Source organism: Chiloscyllium punctatum, chromosome 36, assembly GCF_047496795.1.
Source record: "Chiloscyllium punctatum isolate Juve2018m chromosome 36, sChiPun1.3, whole genome shotgun sequence".
Lineage (NCBI taxonomy): Eukaryota > Metazoa > Chordata > Chondrichthyes > Orectolobiformes > Hemiscylliidae > Chiloscyllium > Chiloscyllium punctatum.
In genome coordinates, this window is record NC_092774.1 from 73,679,594 (window position 1) to 73,696,044 (window position 16,451).

Below are 16,451 nucleotides of genomic sequence, written 5' to 3' on the forward strand. Positions count from 1 at the left end.
CGGGCTCAATACAGCCAGTTCTTCCGGCACTTCGGAACACGTGTTCGGCGTGAGTTTGTGTATCTTTCCCGATGCTTCAGCATTTTCCTCCGCTGACGCTTAGAAACATTTTCAAAGTGAGAAAAATATTCTAAGTGTTTTTTTCTAAGTTTTTCTGGTTACTCATTTCTCATTTTCAAGTTGCTCATTTCTCATTTTCAAACATTAGACAAAAGTTTTTCTGGTTACTGATTTCTTTTTTTCAGACATTTTTCTAAGTATTTCTGGTTACTCATTTAGCACTTTCAGGTACTTTCCTATCTTCTCCTGGTTACTGATTTCACCTTTCGGGCATTTCCCTAAGTTTTACAGTTCACTCATTTGGGACTCTCAGACAACTTTTCTAAGCTTTCCTGGTAACTTATTTCACACTGTTGAGAACTTTCGAACCCTTTCCTTAAGTGTGCTGGTTACTCACTTCACCTCTTCAGACCCTTGTCCCCGTTATCAAAGAGACCAATTCCCACCGTGGGAAATGCATGAAATTCGGCCTGAACACGGGGGAGGGTCCGCCCTCGAAGGCAAGACAGTCAGCAGAAACACCGGGTCAAATCCGGCTGAGCTATCCGGCCCCGAAGTCTCAAAGTCGGTATGAGCACTCACATTCACTCCCATCCCCGTTTGGACCACTTCCCACCCTTAAAAATGCATGAAATTCGGCCTCCAACCGGGGGAGGGTCCACCCTCGAAGGAGGGACCATCGGAAGAACCACTGGATCAAACCCGGCTGAGCTAGCTGGCTTGGCAGTGTCAAAGTCGGTTTGAGCAGTCACATTCAATCCCATCCCCGTTGGGACAACTTTCCACCGTTGGAAATGCATGAAAATCGGACTGAACGCGGGGGCCGGTTGCCTCTCGAATTCAAGACCGCCGGCAGAACCGCCGGCTCAAATCCGGCTGAGCTACCCGGGTTGGAAGTCTTAAGGTCGGCATGAGCAGACATGTTCAATCCCATCCGCATTTGGACTACTTTCCACCGTGAAAACGCATGAAATTCGGACTGAACACGGGGTTGGGTCCGCCCTCGAAGGAGAGACCGTCGGCAGAACCGCCGGCTTGGAAGTCTCCAGGTCGGTATGAGCAGTCACCTCCACTCCCATCCCTGTTTGGACCACTTCCCACCGTTTGAAATGCATGAAATTCAGCCTGTACACGGGGGACACTCCCCCCTCGAAGGCGCGACCGTCGGCATGACCGCCGGGTCAAATCCGGCTGAGCTACCTGGCTTAGAAGCCTCAAAGTCGGTATGAGCCGTCACTTTCACTCCCATCCCCGTTTGGACCACTTCCCACCGTTAGAAATAATGAAATTCGGCCTGAACATGGGGGAGGGTCCGCCCTCGAAGTCACGAGCGTCCGCAGAACCGCCGGGTCAAATCCGGCTGAGCTATAGGCCCCGAAAACTCAAACTCAAAGTCCCTCTGAAGCCTTGGATTCGCCTCCTTGGAAAATGGACATCAAACATTACCAAAATGGGAACCCGAACACTAAACCTAAGTCTAACCCTTTCCCTATCCCTAACCAGGAACCGAACACTCACCCTAAGCCTGACCCCACCGCCGGTGGCACTCCAGACAAACACACCCTTCAAAACCACACCCATCCGGCAATGCAGGTCAAAAAGGATCCAAATTCAGAAACGCCCCCTTCAAAAGGCACTCCATCCTCGGCCACACTACCGGGGCATACTCCCCTGGGCGATAATTAAGCCCCCACGACTAATTGAAGCCAACCACAGCCGTAACTCGAACGGAGAAGTTAGCAACCAATTCAAAAGTGCACTTGGTTACTGACTTCTGCTAACTCAAAAAAATTCTAAGTGTCAGTGGTAACTCAGTAAGTGACCTCTTCAAAAAGCGAAGAGGAGGGGAAAAATTTTAAAAAAGTCCCCTGCCGCTTGCTGTGCACCCAAAGCCAGTGGGTAACATGCCCCACACTCCGCACACCGGTCTGCCGGCATCGCGTAACTGCTCCTGGCCAGGGAGCAGCACGGATGACCGCCAGGCGCCGGCATGCCGAGGTGGTGCGGCAAGAAGAGCGTAGGAAGAACACGGACCGGCCAACTCACCGACCTCTCCGCCCCCCCCCACCAACGCACAAGCAGAGCCGCCGCCCTTGACACAGCACGTCTCACTTCGACTGTAGCCTGACTGCCATTGACGCCACCCCCGGGCAGGCGCACACATGAGCACCCCCGGGGAGAGGTGGTGCACCTGTGGGCGTGAAACGGTCAGCAGGGTGTCGGGTTTGATGCGGGGCACGAGCAAAAGCCGAGGTAACGGACGGGTGCATATGAACGTGCGTGGGAGTAAATTCTCGTGCACCGGTTACCGACAAAAGGTTGGCTCGAGGGATGACTTTCAATAGATCGCAGCGAGGTAGCTGCTCTGCTACTTACGAAACCCTGAGCCAGAATCAGGTCGTGTACGAATGATTTAGCACCAGGTTCCCCATGAACATGAGGTGCAAGTAAAGGAGAGAGGCAACGCCCATACGGCTGCACTCCAGACCAGAATCGAATGGCGATACACACCGACCGGAGTCGGTGATCCACGGCACTAGGGTATCGTTACATTTAGGCAGGATTCTGACTTGGAGGCTTTCAGTCATAATCCCACAGATGGTAGCTTCGCACCATTGGCTCCTCAGCCAAGCACATACACCAAATGTCTGAATCTGCGGTTCCTCTCGTACTCAGCAGGAATACTATTGCAACAACACAACATCAGTAGGGTAAAACTAGCCTGTCTCACGACGGTCTAAACCCAGCTCACGTTCCCTATTAGTGGGTGAACAATCCAACGCTTGGTGAATTCTGCTTCACAATGATAGGAAGAGCCGACATCGAGGATCAAAAAGTGACGTCGCTATGAACGCTTGGCCGCCACAAGCCAGTTATCCCTGTGGTAACTTGTCTGAAACCTCCTGCTTAAAACCCAAAAGTTCAGACGGATCGTGAGGCCCCACTATCACGGTCTGTACTCATACTGAAAATCAAGATCAAGCGAGCTTTTGCCCTTCCGATCCACGGGAGGTTTCTGTCCTCCCTGAGTTCGCCTTAGGACACCTGCATTATGGTGTGACAGGTATACCGCCCCAGTCAAACTCCCCACCTGCCACTGTCCCCGGAGCGCGTCATGCCTGGGCGCTTCCGACCAGAAGCGAGAGCCCCTCTGGGCTAGCCTCCCCGGGTAAGTGAAAAAACGATAAGAGTGGTGGTATTTCACCGGCGGCCGAAGCCTCCCATTTATTCTACACCTCTCATGTCTCTTCACAGTGCCAGACTAGAGTCAAGCTCAGCAGGGTCTTCTTTCTCCGCTAATTCTGCCAAGCCCATTCCCGTGCCTGTGGTTTCGCTAGATCGTAGGTAGGGACAGTGGGAATCTCGTTCATCCATTCATGCGCGTCACTAGGCATTTGGCTATTTGATGCACTCACCATATGCGATGGATCGTGTCCTTTTCGAGATTTTAATGTCGCTCGTCGACAGGTAAAGTACCCCTATCCAGCGAAGCCACAGCCAGAAGATCTAAAAGGGGACGGTAAAAGAAAATAAAAAGTTTAAAAGACGTTGTGAAGCAGAGTTTCAGCGAGGCGAGAGACGAGCTAAGGTTATCAACCGTTGGACAATGTTACCACTCATCCCTTGTTGCGTGTAGCGTGCACTTTAGTTATTTACCACCTAAAATTACCCACCACCAATTAACCTAAGTTATTTAAAATAATACAATTTTATTAATAAAATCTTAAAATTTAACTCTAAATTAAAATCAGCGATTAAAACTATTTAAAATACTATTTAAACTGATAAAACATAAAAATTTAAAACCATACTATTTAAACTAGTTAAAAAAAATACGTCGATCGGAGATATTAAGAGTCCATGAAAATCCTTAAAAGTTCGAGGGTCAAAGTTAAAGTTAGGTTTGTGATATTTTGTGCAAATGGTTTAAATTTTACAATCCCGAGGCCTTTCATCAACTCCGAATTCTTCTCAAACCACTTCCCTCGCGCTCCTATCACAAACCCATAAAAAGATATCTTTCCCCCACCGACGAGGTGAATTATCTTTTTGCCAAAGTGACTACATTTCTTTATCTTCTCCTCCCATGCCAATTCAAGGGAGTTTATTTGAAGGTCTGTTCTGACTGTCATGTCCACCACCACGATTTGCTGTTCCTTCTTAAAGATTAAGTCCGGTATCCACAGTTTTCCGGACACATCTTTATATATGCGGCTCTATATATGTTATCCACCCGTTTTTCCTAACAAAACTAACTAGTTCTTCAGCTAACCTATTGTCCCTTTTAACTCATTTTCTTCACGTCAGGGCACCATCCAGAAATATGCGCGAAAGTTTCCGAAATGTCATTACGTCTTCTGCAATTCTTAATCTTAAAAGGCCTGCCATAAGACAAAGACGCCCGCGTTGGAAATAAATTAGTTCGTAACAAAATCGAATTAATGACTTTGGACGTCTTCATAAAAAATAATTTTGTCAACCAGTTATTTGATACACTATCATTCTTATAATAATGCACACCTGCCCCTTGACAGGGGAGGGCCATCCATCTCTGTATCTCCACAGATCTCCAGTTTGCATAGTTAGTACTCGCAAACTCCTCCATCCCATCTTCACTATCTTCTCTGATGGTATCTGCTTCATCCAATTGTCGATTAATGTTAGGATTCCAGATCTTTTCCATAACCCTTAATTTACTCCATTTATGCATTTTCTCCGCTACACTCTCACCCTCAAACCGAAACGAGGCGTGCAATATTTCGTCATCAGATTTATGTAACGTCCCATATTTCCTCACAATCGAGATTGGAATAAAAGTTGACAGTATATTTAACGCCAGGCCTCCATCACGGGCTTTAGCATAACGCACTCCGTCTGTGATGGATTGCGGAAGGTGTAAAAAGGATTAGTGACAACGCGTCACCTTGCTTTACTCCTCTTAAAATTTCAATGTTTCCGGTTTTACATTTAAAACCTTCCACCTGAGTAAAATTATTCTCATATAAGTTTTTAATTAGTTTAATAAAAATTTGCGGGAGCTGAAATCTTTTCAACGCTGTTATAATTAATCTCTGACTGATGGTATCAAAGGCTTTTGCTAAATCTACAAAAACCACAGCTAAATTCCTCTTATTCTTTTTAGCACCTTTCATAACATTTTCCAGGATTTTTATGTTCTCCTCACATCCTGCTACACCGGTCATAAATCCTTTCTGCCTTTTATTCAGATTTATCGCTTTACTATGTCTATTTGCAATGATTTTTGTAAAGATTCTAAGCATAATTGGCCCGAAAGTAATCAGCCTCCAATTATTTATATCTTTTAACTCATCTTCTATGCTCACCTTAGGGATCAGAACCGTTCTACTTATTTTTAACTGGTCTGGAATTTTACCAGTTTTTATCCAAATGGTAAATAGTCTAGGAAATAATAAATCATCCTAAATAAATATCTTAATTATTTCTTTAAGTATTACCCTGTCTGGCCCTGCAGCGGTTTTCACGTTCATCGCCTTTACAGCCAGATCCACGTCTTCCACCATCACAGGACCAGTCAGAATGCCACTTAAGGATCCCTCACTTTGATTTTTATATTTAGCAAAACCCCTTAAATTATTATTTTCATTCAAATTTGTTAGTCTTTCCTTAAAGTAATCCTCTAACTCTACCTTGCTCAGGGGGCATTCACTCTTAACTGGGGCCCCCATTAGGGTTCTTGCTAAATATTGCCTCTTAGTTTTATATAGAACTTGCATTTCTTTAAATTTTCCCTTCTTTTTACTATACCTTTCCTTAGCTTTGTTTTCCTTCTTCTTTCTTTGCCCACTATCCCTTAGCTTAAAACTTACTCTTTTAACATGAGTTACCTTCTTACCTATTCCATCATCCTTTTTCTTTCCTAATTTATCCATTATCATACCCATAATATTCTCATGATCCTTACTAACAACTTTATTCTTACCCAGGTCATCTTCAATTATTTTTATCAATTCTGATATCAACCTACCATCATGATCTTGACAATCCCTAATAATAGCGTTCTCTTGGTCCCTCTGTTCATTCAATCTTTCTTCCTCCAAAACCCTATCTAACACCAGATCGCTATCTTGAATTTCATTATTGTCATTAATATTAAAGATCATTTCTAACTCTATACCCTTATCATTATCGCTAGTTTTATTCTTCTTATTCAATAATCTCCTTTTATCCGAAATTTGTTTAGCGGTTTTAGAACCGATTCTCTCTGCGATACTTTTATTAATAGTCTTACAGCCGCTAAACTCTAATTATAGTTGTTGCAACTTTTCCACCTCAACCTTAGACCATACTCCCCTCTTGTTTCCCTCTCTATTATCTATCTTATCCTTACTCTCCGTCTTCCCTTCTTTCCTTTTCTCATTTCTCAAGATGGGGTGAGTATGTCTTTCGTGTTGCCCCAACCCTCTGGCTGATTTAAATTTTAACGGGCATCCTTCACACTGGTATGATTTTTCTAATCCATCTCCTTCATTACTATTATTGGTACTATTAATACTGCTACTAACATTATCACTCATCTTACATTTTGCATATTGGCACGCTACCGCCTGATAGTTCCCTTCCCAATCGCATTTACTGCACCTAATTGTCACTGATTTAATTCCCTTGCATATTTTCAAGTGTTTCCTAAACATCCCTGTAGCATTGTAGATATTATTACAAGAATTACATTTAAATTTTTTTTATAGGGTATTTAATTATTAACTCTATATGTTTCTTTAATTACCGGGTGAAAAATTCTTCCTTCATACCTCTCCTCATTGCTCTCTAAATCTCCACATCGACTAAAAACAAATGGCCCCTCAAAATTCGAATTAAAAATCGTCCGGCTGTTAAATGGACTTGGCTGTAGAGGGGCCTCCTCCACAAGCCCTTCCCTTTGAATTCTGTCCTGATTATTCTGGGCAATGTTAACAGCTCCCTCGTGCCTGCCCGAGGACAGCCTTGCCGGAATAATTCTTATGGTCTCTTCCGTGTGAGTCTGAGTCGAGACGGATTGCCCAGTCCGTTTTTGGCGCATACATTTAGCGCATGGAGCCGCCAAAAGCAACCGTGGGGGGCGGTTATTTTCCCGGTCTCCCACCCAACTGGAAATTTTGGAATCGGCCATAATCGCCTCTGCCAAATTTGGTTTCAACTAGACCGAATGGTCACCAGCCGTCTCGTATCTTTTCTGAAGGTCGTATTAGCCGGCCTGGTCTGAGTAATGCTCAAACGATGGAGAAAACGATAAAAACATCCAGTGGTTTATAGCACTGGTGAAATCAAGTTAAGACCAAAGATAAAATCGCTGGTAAAAACACTGATAAGACCAGACTAAAACAACCACAAAACAATTTAAAATCGCCTTCTCGGCCAGAGCTTCCTCATACAGGCCATTATCAGGGGGAACCACGTGGAGGTTCGACCTTACTTTGTGATCGACAAAATGCGTAGAAACGAATCACAAAGGTGACGATGCCGGCACCGGTCGGAGACCAACAACCTTAAAAACACTGTCGTCACATCCCCCAAGAAAGGGGATAAGAGAGTCAAAGTTACTCCCGCCGTTTACCCACGCTTCATTGAATTTCTTCACTTTGACGTTCAGAGCATTGGGCCCAAATCACATCACATCAACACCGACCGGTGGCCTTCGCGATGCTTTGTTTTAATTAAACAGTCAGATTCCCCTGGTCCACACCAGTTCTACGTCAGCTGCTAGGCACCGGCTGAGGCCACCCGCCTGCCATGGAAGGACGACGGGCACCGCAGCTGGGGTGATCCACAGGAAGGGCCCTCTGGCACCAGCTCGGCATGGCTCGACCCGACTCTGCGGCAGGACGCGGTTGGGGTGAACTGAGGACATTACACCCCTGTCGACAGACCCACCGGGAGCATGGCGAGCCCGCTCGCCACACACGGTTCTACGCACACCCCGAGGGGGCGGGAGGGCGCGGCAGCGGTCGCTTCCCTAGAATGCGGGGGTGCGGCGAAGGGTATTGCCAGGGAGCTATAACACTCACCACACGGAGTGGCGAGCCACCTTCCAAAGCCACCGGCCTTCCCAGCCGACCCAAAACCGGTTGCGGCGCACCAACAGCTGAGGAAATGCGCCCAGCGACTGCCCTGCCCACGCGCGGAGCGGTCCCAGCAGAGGAGATGCGCCAGACCCCAATGTGACCGACTGGAGCCACCGAGTTGAATCCTCCGGGCGGTCTGCGCAGACCGCATCCGTTTACCTCTTAACGGTTTCACACCCTCTTGAACTCTCTCTTCAAAATTCTTTTCAACTTTCCCTTACGGTACTTGTTGACTATCAGTCTCGTGCTGTTATTTAGCCTTAGATGGAGTTTACCACAATCTCGACGAGCCTCACACCGCCACCGGCCTCACACCGTCCTCAGGCTAGGCCTCGATCAGGAGGACTTAGGCGTCTGGGCACCGTCAGAGAAAGCGCTTCTATAAGCCACATTTCCCTCGCCTGTCAGGCGAGCGGGGATTCGGCGCTGGGCTCTTCCCTGTTCACTCGCAGTTACTAAGGGAATCCTGGTTAGTTTCTTTTCCACCGCTTAGTAATGTGCTTAAATTCAGCGGGCTGTCGTGTCTGATCTGAGGTCGTACCCAGAGTCAGAGGATGGCCAGGCCGCACCGCCAGCGTGCAGAGCCTAGGCAGACCCCACAGGAGGCTCAACATTTCGAGGCAGCTCCGTGTCCCAAAGACGAAGCGGTGCACGTCACCGTGTAAACCACCGACAGCCATTCTGGGACCGGTGACAGCCGTACTCGCCCCACTGCCACGACACAGACGGACTCCAGGCCGCGCTCCCCGGCGGGGGGGATGGCGTCGAGCCGGACGAACGGAATTTGTAGGGTGCGGGGAAATGCCAAGCGCTCAAACGCCGGAGGGCTCTGGAGTCTGAACTTCGGGGGACAAAGAGCACGGGTCCTCTGCGACACCCCAGCCGCGTACTCGCCAGCCAAGGCGAGTGCGATTGATTGCCAGAGGAAAGCGACCCGGACCGCACATACACTCCCCACCTTAGCAGCACCCACCTGCACGCTGGCGTGCGTGTGTAGCAGGGTGGCGTGAAGTTGTGGGGAGCACCAGCCTGGTGTGGCCCGCAGAAACATATGTGTATTGGGGAAAATAAACAGGGCGCCCAAGAGGCGATGCCTGTCGGCATGCACTGCAGCGACGGAGGCAGGATCTCCTCCACCATGTCGGCCGCCGAGTGTCACGAGGCATGCAGCAGCTTTGCCTTAGGAAAAGCAGAGGCGGAAACGGGACCAGCAATCGGTTCGGCAGCATCACTGACCCGTGCACGTGGTGGAGTGTCGGCGAGCGGACTTCTGCGAGGAGTCGGGGGCTGCAATAGCCAGAGCCGACGGCTGCCCGGCCCGGCCACTGCCAAGGTGGGCTAGGAAACTCGGCAGCGTGGGCTGAGAAAGAGAATAGGTGGAGGAACAGAGGGATGGAGAGCAGAGGGTGTGGGGGAGAGAGAAAATGCATGGGGAGTCAGAAGATGGGAAGAGGGACTGGAGAGGGATGCAGAGGGTGGGGGTGAGAGAAAGAAAGAGAGAGAGAATGGACAGTGTGCCGGGGGTGGCGAGGGATTGGACAAGGTGCCGTGGGTGGCACAGGGGAATGGAGAGGGCAGAGCCATGAATCGCCGGGGAGAATGGATGGAGGTGCTGTGGGTGCTACAGGGGAAAATGGGCAGGTTGTGCCATGGTTGGTGGGGGAGAATGGACAGGGTATGCAGTGTGTGGTGGGAAGAATGGACAGGGGCGCTGTGTATGGCAAGGAGAATGGTCAGGGGATGCTGTGGGTGGCGGGGAGAATGGACTGGGTGCTGTGGGTGGCGGGGAGAATGGACAGGGGGCACTGTGGGTGGCGAGTAGAATGTAAGGAGATGCTGTGGGTGGCGGGGAGAATGGACAGTGGCACTGTGGTTGGCAGGGGTTAAGGCCAGAGGCACTGTGGTGGTGGAGGAATGGACAGGTGGTGCTGTGGGGATGTTTGGGTCTTGGAGGGAGATGGTGGTGGTGAAAGCATCCCACTCACTCCCAGCATCCCCTTCTCTGCACACATGCGGTGCACATTTTTGTGAGTCTGGATGGGATGCTATTTGGAGGGTCAGTGTTGACTCGATGGACCAAATGGCCTGCTCCCACACTGTAGGGATTCTATGATTAGGAGAGTTGTCAAACCAACAACTTCTAATTGGTGAAGTAAAAGACCAAGAGACAATCTTTAAGCAGTTTTCCATTTATTCACTCAAATTGCCCTTTCAATTGAATTCCTTCAATTTAATGTGTTCCGTTGTAGTTTAATTATGATCCATGAAAAGCAACATCCAGTCACATCTGAGGGCAGAACCAACTCAACTGACTGAACAAGTGTAACAACTCTTCTGTATGCACTTTAGATGTGACATCCTCTCCCCCTCTCTCTGTTGACCCAACGGGATTACCAGGGCTAGAATTTCCACTCTCAAAATATAATTGCTGATCTACTGTTTGCTTCTGCTGCTTAACATAAGGATTTAAAAGCTGCTAGTCTGATCTCGCAGGAAGTACAAAAACAGACTGTTCACTTGCGCCTGCGCAGAGATAAAATTTCATTTGGAATCGATCACAAAATAACAACAGGTGCCACTCTCACACTCTGTGTTGCACATGGAGGGAGGGGAGGGGAACTAAAGTGTTTGACTCTCAGATGTTAGAGGGCAAGACAAAGTTTCAGCCAGTGGGAAGTTAAAATTAAACCCTGTGCTGTTTCCTGTTATAAAAACTCAAACCACATAGATTTGGTGTGATTAAAAAATGAAGGAAAGGGAGCTTGAAAAGTTTCCAAGCCCCCACAACACGCACACACAATTCCCTCTGCTTAGATGGAGACAGTGCTGCCCCCCTCTGTTTAGGAGTAAACTCTGGAAAGGTGGTGGTTTTGATAGTGAGGACGATGGTCTCCGGCCACAGTTTGATACCAATCAGCTGGTAAATGGGGGCAGAGAGATGGAATTTAATCTCCAGGCATTCTGTGAAATGTAACAATGGAGGAAATTAATCAATAAATAGTAGGTCCCTACAGAGTGCTGAGGAACAAAGGAACCTTGCTGTCCAAGTCCAGAGATCTACCATAATATGGTAGAGTTCAGTCTGGAGTTTGAAAGGGAGAAGGCAAAATCGGATGTAATGGTGTTACAGTTGAATAAAGGTAATTATGAGGGCATGAGAGAGGAACTGACTAAAATAGACTGGAAGGAGAGGCTAACCGGGAAGACAGTAGAGCAAAAATGGCAGGAGTTTGTAGGTATAATTGAGGACACTGTACAGAGGTTCATCCCCAAGAAAAGAAAGATTAACCGGGGAGGGATGAGACAACCTTGGCTGACAAAGGAAGTCAGGAAATGTATTAAAGAAAAAGAGAGATCCTATAAAGTGGCTAAGAACAGTGGGAAATCAGAAGATTGGGAAGGATACAAAAGCAAACAGAGGATAACAAAGAGTGTAATAAGAAATGAGAGGATCAAATATGAAGGTAGGCTAGCCAGTAATATTAGAAATAATAGTAAAAGTTTCTTTCAGTACATAAGAAACAAACGACAGGCAAAAGTAGACATTGGGCCACTTCAAACTGATGCAGGAAGCCTAGTGATGGGAGATAAGGAAATAGCAGGAGAACTTAACAAGTACTTTGCGTCAGTTTTCACAGTGGAAGACATGAGTAATATCCCAAAAATTAAAGGGTGTCACGGGGCTGAGTTGAGTATGGTTGCCATTACGAAAGAGATAGTGCTAGAAAAGTTAAAAAGTCTTAAAATTGATAAATCTCCTGGCCCCAATGGGATACACCCTAGAGTTCTGAGAGAGGTGGCTGAGGAAATAGCAGAGGCATTGGTTGAGATCTTTCAAGAGTCACTGGAGTCAGGAAAGGTCCCGGATGATTGGAAGATGGCTGTTGTAACCCCCTTGTTCAAGAAAGGATCAAGGCAAAAGGTGGAAAATTATAGGCCAATCAGCTTAACCTCGGTTATTGGTAAAATTCTAGAATCCATCATTAAGGATGAGGTTTCTAAATTCTTGGAAGAGCAGGGTCGGATTAGAACAAGTCAACATGGATTTAGTAAAGGGAGGTCATGCCTGACAAACCTGTTGGAATTTTTTGAAGAGGTGACAAGTAGGTTAGACCAGGGAAACCCAGTGGATGTGGTCTATCTAGACTTTCAAAAGGCCTTTGATAAGGTGCCACACGGGAGGCTGCTGAGCAAGGTGAGGGCCCATGGTGTTCGAGGTGAGCTGCTGGGATGGATTGAGGATTGGCTGTCTAACAGAAGGCAGAGAGTTGGGATAAAAGGTTCTTTTTCAGAATGGCAGCCGGTGACGAGCGGTGTCCCGCAAGGTTCGGTGCTGGGGCCACAGCTGTTCGCATTATATATTAATGATTTGGATGAGGGAACCGGGGGCATTCTAGCAAAGTTTGCCGATGATACGAAGTTAGGTGGACAGGCAGGTAGTACTGAGGAAGTGGGGAGGCTACAGAAGGATCGAGACAGTTTGGGAGAGTGGTCCAGGAAATGGCTGATGGAATTTAACGTGAGCAAGTGCGAGGTCTTGCACTTTGGCAAAAAGAATAAAAGCATGGGTTACTTTCTAAATGGTAAGAAAATTAATAAAGCCAAAGCACAAAGGGATCTGGGAGTGCTAGTCGAGGATTCTCTAAAGGTAAACATGCAGGTTGAGTCTGTGATGAAGGAAGCGAATGCAATGTTGTCTCTTATCTCAAGAGGGTTGGAATATAAAAGCAGAGATGTACTACTAAGACTTTATAAAGCTCTGGTTAGGCCCCATTTGGAGTACTGTGTCCAGTTTTGGTCCCCACACCTCAGGAAGGACATACTGGCACTGGAACGTGTCCAGCGGAGATTCACACGGATGATCCCTGGAATGACAGGTCTAGCATATGAGGAACGGCTGAGGATACTGGGATTGTATTCGTTGGAGTTTAGAAGATTAAGGGGAGACTTAATAGATACGTACAAAATAATACATGGCTTAGAAAAGGTGGATGCTAGGAAATTGTTTCCGTTAGGCGAGGAGACTACGACCCGTGGACACAGCCTTAGAATTAGAGGGGGTCATTTCAGAACAGAAATGCGGAGACATTTCTTCAGCCAGAGAGTGGTGGGCCTGTGGAATTCATTGCCACGGAGTGCAGTGGAAGCCGGGGCGCTAAATGTCTTCAAGGCCGAGATTGATAGATTCTTGTTGTCTAGAGGAATTAAGGGCTACGGGGAGAACGCTGGTAAGTGGAGCTGAAATGCGCATCAGCCATTATTGAATGACGGAGTGGACTCGATGGGCCGAATGGCCTTACTTCCACTCCTATGTCTTATGGTCTTATGGTCTTATGATCCCCGAAGGTATCAGTACAGATAAAACTAGGGAGTGAGGAAGGCATAGATTTGTATTTTTTTTTCATACAGAGGGTGGTGCTTGTGTGGAATAGGCTGCCAGAGGAAGTGATGGAAGCTGGTACCATTATAACATTTAAAAGGCATCTGGTTGGGTATATGTATTGGAAGGGTTGAGAGAGATATGGGTCAAATCCTGGCAAATGGGTCACGAGATTAATTTAGGGTATCCAGTCAGCATGGGTGAGCTGGACTGCAGAGTCTGTTTCTGTGCTGTATGACTTTACCCGCCTAATTCAATGCAAGTTTCCGCAACATGTCTGCAGCTTTATGCTTTTAGACATTAACAATGTTTCTGAATATATCATTTCAGCTGTTCTCAATTTTAAAATCAGCCATTTCTTGTGCACCCCGTCTTCCAGGTTGATTCATCACCATCCATTCTCTCTCTTTCCCGAGAAGGGCTTGATACAGCAATCAAAGAGGGCTCGAGATACGAGAAAGGATGGGGGGTGGGGTGGGGAATGGACAGGGGCACAGAGGCTGGGGGAGAAGAGAGACAAGAGAATGGATAGGGGAGCAAAGGGTAGGGAGAGAGAGAGAGAGAAAATGGACAGGGGACAGAGAGTGGAGGGGAGGAGAAAGACTTGGGGACAGAGAATGGGGGGGGCAGAAAATGAGGGGGAGAGAGAGAGAGAATGGCTGGGCAGAGAGATTTGGTGAGTGCACACTGTGAGGTGAGAGAGAATGCATGGGGACAGTGGGTTGGGGAAGTGACAGCACAAATCCCACCTTACCCATGAACTGGAACCCACTCCATTAACAGCAGACCTGGGGGCAATCGTTTCTCAATAGACACATGGCTGAGACGGTAGATTCATATAATCCCTACGGGCCATTCGGCCCATAAAGTTCAGACTGACCTTCTAACCACCCACTTTCCCCTTGGTTAACCCACCCTAGGTTGCAGATCCCTGGACACTTCAGCATTGCCAATCCACCCTAAACTTCAGATGGTTAGACTATCGGAGGAAACTGGAGCACCCAGATTTCACCCACGCAGACACAAAGGTGAGAACATGCCAAAGTCCACACAGAGACCTGTATGAGAGTGGAATTGAACCCAAGTCCGTGGTACTGTGAGGCAGTGGTGCTAACCACTGAGCTACCATGCCACCCAGAGCTTTGAAGTTCTGTTTTGTCTTTGTAGCTTCTGAATTCTCATGAGCCTTCAGCAGAGGCTCTCTCCTCCTGATATTGTTAGACCACGCCTGCTGCAACTTCCCTTTTCCATTTCTCCAGCCCTAAGCACACCGGTTCCCAAATCCTGGCGCCAGGCAGACACTGATGCAATCTGGTCTTCTGCTGCCAACTGCAGAGAATGGTGACAATCCCTGCCACTATTCTCTCCCTGACCACCACTGCCCCCTCCCCAACATTGTTCTTACTCCCACCATGCAGCCAGTTAGCTCCTCACTCGTGCAGACCTCTCTCAGATCCCCTTTATCTGTCTGACCTGTGCTGACACCCTCTTGACCTTGTCCACTGACCCAGTCAGAAGGCTTTGTCTGAAGAGGAATGACCATCTCCCAGAATAAAGTGTCCAGTTAACTTTCCCCTTTTCCCCCCAACGTGTCTGCAGCCCGGCTTCCAGCTGCATCTTTCTGAGCTGAAGGTCCTCCAGCCTGTGTTTGCCCTGGATCACAGCATCCAGAGCATCTCAACTTCTGCAAGTCGAAAGACAAGCCCAACCCTTGGAAGAGAAGGGGGAGAAACACAACAGACATGAACGTAAAATCATTATAGTGCGATCACTTCCCTTAAGCATGAATAGAGGGTACCAACCGTCCGTGAGCTTGTGGCGCAATGGTAGCGCGTCTGACTCCAGATCAGAAGGTTGCGTGTTCAAATCACGTCAGGCTCACTACAGTCAACTTCTTACATTTCAAATCAAGGAAGGAGTACGTTCTTTCCGTATATTGGTCGTGTCTAATCTTCTTTGTGGAAACTTTCGATCAGTTTGATTTGTAAACACAGTGTCGGGGCGGTGGTGTGCCCATTGTTTGGGTAAATGCTCAGCTCCCCGCAATGTGAGAAGTAAAACACAGACTGTTCATCACGGGATTTAAACACAGCCGGTTCGTTCAGTTGGTGATCACGCGGTGTGAATAACATTATACCGATATTTTTACAACATAATCTAGAGATTGCCATCCAGGTTTTAGTCACATCAAACTGCCACGCAATGCTGTTATGGCCTCAGTAAACTATAATAACGTGAAGATCGCTGCGATTTTCTACATCCGACTGCAATATAAAGACAGATCATTGTTTCCAGTTTTGGTGGAACAAAAGATATCGTATTGGTGGATAATTACAGTTAGTTCAAGCCATCGATAAATATTAATCCTATTCACTTCAATGACCAAATTTCAATTCAGAAACCAAGTGCACTTGGCTGTTTGTAACATAGACAACATGACAAAATGGCCCTTAGGAGGAAAAATGGGGCATTGAGGAGGAGTGAAATGTTTGCTTTTGGTCACCTCCACAATTGTTAGAAAAACAGGTTGAAAGGATTCTTAAAAGGTGGCTGAAGTAATGGTGTGGCATAACACTTCAGACAGCACAAAGTGGAAGACCACTTCCTCGTGGAAGAAAAAGACATTCCTTATTTCTGAAAGAACTGGGAAACAGAAGAGGGAATGAAATCTGACTTGGGAGCTATTTCCTATTTGTTGAGGATGTTGCTTCATCACAGTCTTGGTTTAGAGCATAAGCTCTTCATCAGGAATAAAGGGTGGCCCAAGGGGACTGAGAGATAAATGGGAAGGAAGTGGGGCTGGAGGGAAGGCAGCTGGGAGTGCAATAGTTAGATGGAGGTAGGGATTGATGGTGATAGGTCAGAGATGAGGGTGAAGTAAATAGGTGAGAAGCAAGGTGGACAGGTAT

The 16,451-nt window shown here is 47.3% G+C and overlaps 1 long non-coding RNA gene and 1 other non-coding gene across 2 annotated transcripts in view; both read left to right on the forward strand.

Moving 5' to 3' along the window:
• The window catches only part of LOC140460697 (uncharacterized), a 71,350-nt gene that overhangs the window by 41,932 nt on the left and 12,967 nt on the right, over positions 1 to 16,451 (forward strand). The window contains exon 2 of the long non-coding RNA XR_011954293.1: positions 14,463 to 14,570. This is a non-coding gene — a long non-coding RNA (uncharacterized lncRNA). The remainder of the gene's footprint in view (positions 1 to 14,462; positions 14,571 to 16,451) is intronic.
• trnaw-cca (transfer RNA tryptophan (anticodon CCA)) lies at positions 15,352 to 15,423 on the forward strand. Its single transcript has one exon. It is a non-coding gene; the product is annotated as a tRNA-Trp (tRNA).